The sequence below is a fragment of the Ceratotherium simum genome, chromosome 10 (genome assembly GCF_057802395.1).
Source record: "Ceratotherium simum simum isolate JZ-2026a chromosome 10, ASM5780239v1, whole genome shotgun sequence".
NCBI classification, from domain to species: Eukaryota; Metazoa; Chordata; class Mammalia; order Perissodactyla; family Rhinocerotidae; genus Ceratotherium; species Ceratotherium simum.
Genome location: NC_141909.1, coordinates 63,914,985 through 63,924,222, shown reverse-complemented (window position 1 = coordinate 63,924,222; position 9,238 = coordinate 63,914,985).

Here is a 9,238-nt window from a genome sequence, read left to right as displayed (position 1 = left end):
ACAAAATTTGGTAAAATAGCCCTGTGAAGCCTAAAGGTCTCACCACAGCTCTGCGTAATGGTTGCTTATTGGTTGATACAGTTCGTTTCATTCCAACTCCCCTTTTTTCCTGAATCCTGGATTATTCCAGAATCATCAGTTCCAGAGAAGAGTATGGGGGATGCCATTTAGTCCATAAGAGTGTTAGTATGTTAAATCATCTTCACCTCCCAGGGCTGCATAAGGTATGGCCTCTGTTGGGTTACACCTGTCAGGTGTGGAACAGGTTTTCCCATATCTGAGCATGAGGATCCAGCCACTTGCCCTGGATATCCAGCTCAAAAAAACAACTAATGTTTCCTCTGGATTTGTCTGACTTAGGCAACACAGCATGGTGGTAAAGAACATGGCCTTTGGAGTGAAACAGATGGGCTCTGTTCAACAAGTTGGAATAAGTTCTTATCCTTTCTAATCCTCAGACTCCTCACCAGAGAAACAGGAATAAAAACACCTTCTTCCCAGGGTTGATGCAGAAATTAAATGACAAATGCAGGTAACACTTTTAGCACCGTGCCTGGCACATAAGACGTTTTCACCAATAACAGTTGCTATGATTGTTTTCAACAACAAGACTTGTGGGAGACTGAACTGGAGATGGACCTTACAGTCTGTTTCTGGTAAAAAAATAAATAAATAAATAAATTAAGCATCTGGGCTGTTGGATGACCTGGCAGGGCACACGTCTGATGAACAGATTTTTCCAGGGATGGTTCTGCCATGGCAAAGATGTTTAAAAGAGCTTCAAATGTCGGCCGCGGTCTCTCGGCCTGCCGACCTCCAGAGTGGGCCTGGCGCGATGGGAAGAGTAGGGACTGGAGAGTCAGACAGACCTGCCTCTGCATTCTTGAAAATGAAGATGGGCATACCCATCTCACTGAGAAGGTTGAAAGAAACCCCCATAAGAGGAACGGCGGAGGCTGACTCGGACATAGACTGTCTCTGTGCCCGGCACTGTGTGGGGAGTTCACAGTCACTGTGTTATTTATGCCTTGCAACAATCCAGGAAAGGAGGCGTTATTATCCCATTTTGTCAGGGAGGAAAGAAAGGCTCAGTTCGGTCAAGGCACTTGCCCAAGGTTACATAACTGTTACATGGAGGAGCCAGGATTGGACACTGAGTCTGAGAACAGATCCCAACCTCTGACGGCTCCTTTCCCCTGCCTCTCACTCAGCTCCCCACCCTGGACACAGAAAGACGGAGACTGCATTCATGAGGGTCATGATTTCTTAGGTCTCTACTAATCCCTATGATTTCATGAATCCCTGTCACAGTTACAGCAGAAGGGGTAGCAGAAGCCTGGCTAATCTCCCTCCCTACGTTTGCTACTGGCTCTCCGTGAAGGACTTAGCTCTATCATATACAGTGGACCCAAGTACAAACATTAGGCTCCCAGGAGATCAAAAGAATATTTATTTGGCATCTAGGGGTCAACTCCTGGAAGGAGGTATATGGCAATTCACGCAAAGTCCGTTTCTTCAGAAAATTAATTAACAGAAGGCCTACTCTCAGCAGAGTCTCCAGAACTGAATATGCAGAGAGCTTACGAGTTTACTTTTCTAAGTAAATGCTGTCTCATTGCTTGAATTCTTTAAAGCTGAAGTTCTAGTCTCAAGACCCCAAGGTTAACCTAAGTCCAAAAGTCCTGTGGTACCTGACACACCTCACAGCTGCTAAGCTTTATAACTGTTGTCAGACTGTTCAAACACAAGCAGAGACAAGCATCCTCCTAGCCAGCACTGCCCTGCTCCCAAGAATCATGTGTTATGGTTTCCATCACGCCAGCCACAATGTCCCGTTTGAGCTTGTCATCGCAGGGAGCCTTATGACGCTGCCACCTACCCGGGTTACACTTGCATCTTCCCTTGGGACAGAGCTTCTCAGCAGAATGGCCACAGTCACTTGCTAAGATGAGTCAAAAGTTCCCCAAACCTCCTGACACCACTTGGGAGCAAAGAGACTGGGACAGCAAACAGGCCCAGCGGGGGCTGTCTAGCCATGACCTAAGAATCCAGCACGCTGCTTTAGAGGAGCATTCATTTCCAAGTCTCAGCCTGCTTTGCAGACACCTGGGGGGGAGCTCCAGAGACAGCATTTCCACTGGGATTACGCCAAGCACCACACATCCCCACGGGACACTCAAGATGGTCAGTGGACCCACAAAGGCTTCCCTGACCACCCCTGGGCCCAGTGACCCTGTCAGGCCAACAAGCTGGCTCCCAGAAAGTAAAAGAATCTGACAAGGAGATTATTTTCTCTCTGAGCAGGTAAAATTCCATGTCACACCAAGAATCCTCCTTGTACCACAAAGGAGGCACAGAGCAGACAGTGGCCATGGATGGAGACCTGAGGCCAGACCTGCTTCCCAAGTGACCCCAGTGTTCACAGAATAAATGCCCCTGTGGGTTGGGAATCTTCGCCTGCCTCTCTGCACACACTGGTCTCTTGGTCATTGCCTTGCTGAGTCCTCAACCTCTACAAGGGCCTTTAAAATACCACACCATTTGTTCCCACACACCTTTGGTTGCTCTTAAGGCAATGGGGACAGGTTCAGACTCTGTGTCCCTGATTCTTTCAGTGGGTGAAATTTCCCAGTGCTCAGTCAAGGAGTGTTCTCAATGACCTCGGCCTGGCTTCCAGCTCCCACACTCCTGCTGCAGTGAGGAGCCTGGCCTCCACCATCCCTTTCTGAGGCTGTTGACCTCCAGCCACATCTACCCACACACTCTTTCCTTGCCCTTGTGCTTTGGTCCAAACCTTTACAAGACCATCCACCTTAAAAGCCTCACCTGTCCTGCCCATACCTGCATATCAGACTTCCCCCAGCTTTGAGGCCCAGCTAAAAGCTCCCCTGCCTAAAAAGCCACCCCTGACTCCCTGTTCATGTTCTCCACTCCAAGTCCAACCTCATACCCCTGGAGCAGTTAATTCCATCCCACAATCCCTTGTGGCACTTATCTTTTAGCTACTGGGCACATATACATTTTTTAACCTTTTTTTATTCTGAGATAATTTAGGCACATAGAAGAGCTGTAAAAGTAATAAAAAAAATTTTTATATAGGCTTCATCCAACTTCCCCTAATGTTAACAACTTATATAACCATTGTACAATAATCAAAACCAGGAAATTAACACTGGTACCATACTGTTACCTAAACTACAGGTTTTATTTGGATTTCACCAGTTTTTCCACCAATGTCCTTTTTTCTGTTGTAAGATCCAATCCAGAATCCCTCATTGCATTGAATCATCATGCCTCCTTAGTCTCCTCCAATCTGTGACAGTTCCTCTGTGTTTCCTTGTCTTTCATGACTCTGACACTTTTCAAGAGTATTGGTCAGGTATTTTATAGAATGTCCCTAACTTGGGTTGCTTTGAGGTTTTCTCTCCATTAGATTGAGGTTATTCATTCTCAGCAAGAATACGACAATAGGATGCCCCCTTCTCAGTACATCATGTCAACAAGTTCATGATGTCCATATCTCTTATTGCTAGTAGTATCAACCTTGATCACTTGGCTAAGGTGGTATCTTCCAGGATTCTCCACAATAATCTCAGTATTTCTCCCGTTTATTGTTAAAAATATTTGGGGAGAGATATCTTGAGGCTATACAAATATTCTGTTTCTCCTTAAATTTTTCCCTCTAGTTTACCATTCATCAGTGGATCTTCCTGCAGCAACTATTCCTATGATACTCTAATGGCGATCTTTATTTCCCTCATTCTTTCTATATTTATTTATTAGAATTTTTCTGTAAAAAAGTTTGTCCCGGGGCCAGCCCCATGGCACAGTGGTTAAGTGCGTGCGCTCTGCTGCTGGCGACCCGGGTTCGGATCCGGGCATGCACCGACACACTGCTTGTCAGGCCATGCTGTGGTGGCATCCCACATAAAGTGGAGGAAGATGGGCACAAGTGTTAGCCCAGGGCCCATCTTCCTCAGCAAAAAGAGGAGGATTGGCATGAATGTTAGCTCAGGGCTGATCTTCCTCACACACACACACAAAAAAAAGTTTGTCCCTCCTCCTCATATATTTATTTATTTCAGTCATTTACACTTATCAGAATGACCTCAAGGGTATTTATTTTATATAAAAATCAATATTAAATATAATTATATTATATATTACATACAGACATACCTCAGAGATATTGAGGGTTCAGTTCTAAACCACTGCAATAAAGCAAATATTGCAATAAAGCGAGTCACATGAATTTTTTGGTTTCCCAGTGCGTATAAAAGTTAAGTTTACACTATACCGTAGTCTCTTAAACGTCTAAAAAAAAATGTACCTTCCTTAATTAAAAAATACTTTATTGCTAAAAAATGCTAACCATCATTTGAGCCTTCAATGAGTTGTAATCTTTTGCTGTAATCTTCTTGCCTTGATGTTGATGGCTGCCAACTGATCAGGGTGGTGGTCGCTGATGGCTGGGGTGGCTGTGGCAATTTCTTAAAATAAGACAACAGTGAAATTTGGCATCGATTGACTCTTCTTTTCACGAACAATTTCTCTGTAGCATACGATGCTGTTTGATAGCATTTCGCCTACAGTAGAACTTGTTTCAAAATTGGAGTCAATCCTCTCAAACTCTGCTGCTGCTTTATCAACTAAGGTCATGTAATATTCTAAATCTTTTGTTGTCATTTAAACAACCTTCACAGTGTCTTCACCCGGACTAGAGTCTATCTCAAGAAACCACTTTCTGGGCCGGCCCTGTGGCTTGGTGGTTAAGTGCGCGCGCTGCGATGCTGGCGGCCCGGGTTCGGATCCCGGGTGCGCATCGAGGCACCACTTCTCCGTTCATCCTGGGGCCGAGTCCCACATGCAGCAACTAGAAGGATGTGCAGCTACGACACACAACTATCCACTGGGGCTTTGGGGGGAAAAAATAAAATAAATAAAAAAAATCTTAAAAAAAAAAAAGAAACCACTTTCTTTGCTCATCCATAAGAAGCAACTCCTCATCTGTTAAAGTTTTGTCATGAGATGGAAGTAATTCAGTCATATCTTCAGGCTCCACTTCTAATTCTAATTCTCTTGCTGTTTCCACCACATCTGCAGTTACTTCCTCCACTGAAGTCTTGAATCCCTCAAAGTCATCCATGAGGGTTGGAATCAACTTCTTCCAAACTCCTGTTAATGTTGATATTTTGACCTCTTCCCATGAATCATTAATGTTCTTAATGGCATCTAGAAATGGTGAATCCTTTCCAGAGGTTTTCAACTACCTTTGCCAAAATCCATCAGAGGAATCACTATCTATGGCAACTGTAGCCTTACAAAATGTATTTCTTAAACAACAAGACTTGAAAGTCAAAATTACTCTTTGATCCACGGGCTGCAGAATGGATGTTGTGTTAGCAGGCACAAAAACAACATTAATCTCATTGTACATCTCCATCAGAGCTCTTGGGTGATCAGGTGCATTGTCAATGAGCAGTACTATTTTGAAAGAAATCTTTTTTTCTGAGAAATAAGTCTCAACAGTGGACTTAAAATATTCAGTAAACCATGTTGTAAACAGATGTGCTGTCATCCAGGCTTTGGTGTTGCATTTACAGAGCACAGGCAGAGTAGATTTAGCATAATTCTTAAGGGCCCTAGGATTTTCAGGATGATAAATGAGCATCAGCTTCAACTTAAAGTCACCAGCTGCATTAGCCCCTAACAAGAGAGTCTGCTTGTACTTTGAAGCTTTGAAGCCAGGCATTGACTTCTCCTCTCTAGCTATGAAAGTCCTAGATGGCATCCTTTTCCAATATAAGGCAGTTTTGTCTACATTGAAAATCTGTTGTTTAGTGTGGCCACCTTCATTAAGTATCTTAGCTAGATCTTCTAGAGAACTTGCTGTAGCTTCTGCATTAGTAGGTGCTGCTTCACCTCACACTTTTATGTTATAGAGATGGCTTCTTTCCTTAAACCTCATGAACCAACCTCTGCTAGCTTCAAACTTTGCTTCTGGCAGTTCCTCACCTCTCTCAGCCTTCACAGAATTGAAGAAAGTTAGGGCCTTGCTCTGGATCAGGCTTTGGCTTAAGAGAATGTTGTGGCTGGTTTCATCTTCTATCCAGACCACTAAAACTTTCTCCGTATCAGCAATAAGGCTGTTTCACTTTCTTATCATTTGTGTGTTCACAGGAGTAGCACCTTTAATTTCCTTCAAGAATTTTTCCTTTGCATTCACAACTTGGCTAACTGGCACAAGAGGCCTAGCTTTCAGCCCATCTCAGCTTTCAACATGCATTCCTCACTAAGCTTAATCATTTCTAGCTTTTGATTTAAAGTGAGAGACATAGGACTATTCCTTTCACTTGAACACTTAGAAGCCATTGTAGGGTTATTAATTGGCCTAATTTCAATATTGTTGTTCTCAGAATAGGGAGGCCTGAGGAGAGGGAGAGATACAGGGGAACAGCTGGTCAGTGGAGCAGTAGTTCAAACACACACAACATTTATCGATTAAATGGGCATGGTTTGTGGAGCGCCAAAACAATTACAATGGTGACATCAAAGATTACTAACCACAGATCACCATAACAAATATAATAATAATAAAAAAGTTTGACATATTGCAAGAATTACCAAAACACGACACAGAGACACAAATGTAGCAAATGCTGTTGGAATAATTACGCTGATAGATTTGACCGAAGCAGGGTTGTTACAAATCTTCAGTTTGTAAAAACACAATATCTACAAAGCCCAGTAAAACAAGATATGCTTATATAAATTAAATAAAAATTAATTAAATATCATAAATTAGATTCATTATAAATAATGTATAAGGTATTAGGTGTAAATTATATTAAATATAAATACTACAATTATTTATTTTGTTGCTCAAATTGCTCTAGCTTTGGTTATGGGGAGCTCATTTGGGTTGTCATGATTTGCCCTACTAGATTATATGCTTTTTGAAGATAAGAATCATGTCTTTTTTTTTTTTTTTTTTTTTTTTTTTTTTTAAAGACTTTTATTTATTTTTTGCCCCCAAAGCCCCAGTAGATAGTTGTATGTCACAGCTGCACATCCTTCTAGTTGCTGTATGTGGGACTCGGCCTCAGGATGGACAGAGAAGTGGTGCCTCGATGCGCACCCGGGATCCGAACCCGGGTCGCCAGCATCGCAGCGTGCGCACTTAACCACCAAGCCACAGGGCCGGCCCTAGAATCATGTCTTACTGGTATTTTTGTTCCCAAAGCCCCTAACACAATGTCATGAATACAGCTGAATCTCAATAATAATACTTAATATTTATATACATTTTAGTTTTAAAAATGTTTGCAGATCAGTTATCTTGATTCTTACATTGTGAGAAGAATGTATGAATGACTAATGACCAGAGTAATTCATGAATGATTTTTATGTGTATCCCAAAGAGGTACCTAAGTTGAACTCACTTAGGAACTCAACTCTTTATCTGCTTCTCCTTATTTGAGTCTAGAGCCTCTATTAGGCAAAATACTTGGTTGTTTTAGCTGTGTTTAGTCACCACTTCTGACTCAGGCTAATTCTATATAGGACTCTTATGAGTAGATCTTAGGTTGTTTTTGTTTGTGTGTTTGTGTTTCAAACCAAGTTGAATTTCTCTTGCCACTCTACTCTTCTGGACTATGCTGGTCTATTAGCATACACAGACACTGAGATACCTGTCTGAAGTGGACTGCATCCTCAGCCATCACTCACTCTTAACATGGTTCTCAATCACTGGACAAAAGCTTCTGGAGTATTAAACCCAGCCATGAACATCTGGCCTCATTCTGCAGGACCACAATTCAGATTCACATGGATAGGCTAACATGAGACGTGTTGGTTGCTATATTCTTGCTAAAATGGTTTGTAATGGGCTGCATCATGGTTGACTTGGAGTGGCTTCAGATGGAAAACAATGTTTCCTAGTTATCGAAAGTAGCAAGTCTGGAAAAGAGTAGGGTGGTATTCTGTCTCATTGGCCATATCAGAGGGGGATAGTCATGAAATACAATGATTATTTTATCTGGGAAGAGCCAAGAAGCCTTTTGCTCAACCTACTGACTCTATCTTCCTTCTCCCCTGGAGCTTACTTCCAACATTTCATGCCTGGGTCATGAAGAAATGTAACGTGTATAAATAATTGAGTATAAGTAGGGTGACTACATGATTTATCATGCGAACCAGGACACTTTTGAAAGTGAAAGAGGATACTATCAATAACTACAATAGGGCAACAAGCATAAGTTTAGGCTACCCTGGGATGTATAATCATTCTATGTGAACCATAATCCCCAACTTAAAACAATGGAGACTGGTCAACTTTCACCAAACATATCTGTATCTTCAGGAAGGCCAACAGCGATGCTCGGTAAGCTTTTGAGGGAAAATAGATCGTCTTAGAACTGAGTTAAATGTGCAAAGGGATAGAAACTCCTGGGCATGTGGAAGATATTTTTGCAGAATGGAATCAAGGGCTAGGAAGCAGAAGAAGGCACAAGGAGCCTAACACACAAGAAATAATCCCCCTCCTCCAATCAAGGAGGAGAATGCAAACCTCTCTGCTTATGAATCAGCTGAATGGTGTGTGCCCCTGCAAAAACGACGCTATGTAGCACAGACTCGTTAGCCTTTCAAATCTTAAACACTTTCTCCTTTCAAGTCAAAGGCAATTTTAAGTATTCTGTTAAATAATTTCCTTCAAACATCTAGTCACTTAGATCATTTCCTCTTAAAAGACACGATGCCATGAAGAAGGGAAAATGGGGACTCTCACCAGGGAGAGTGTGTCTTCTGGGATGTTGTTCTCCTATATTTATTTGTAAGCAGTTACAGTTACCCACCATCTACCCAAGCTGTCTCCAGTTGGTCTACAGTGGGAAACACTTCTTTGGCGACAAGTCATGATCCAATGTTATTTTTTCCCATTCTACCAAGGAGGAAATGGAGCCTTTTTCAGGGGCAAAAGATCTGTTTAAATTTCTGGTTTGAATCAGTAAGCAGCCAGAGTTGGGATTACTCATGCTGTAGACATGAGCCTTCTTTACAACTTTAATGGGAATAGTCAACATCCTATTCTATGAGTGTTTATCCTGAGTTCATATTTTTTCACACAGGGAAAGGCATTTAATTATATAAATCTTTTCAAACCTAAAATGTTAAAGGAGGAGGAAAGCCTTCCACAAAAGGAGACAACAGCCTGGAAGAAACCCACACAGAAGTTCAG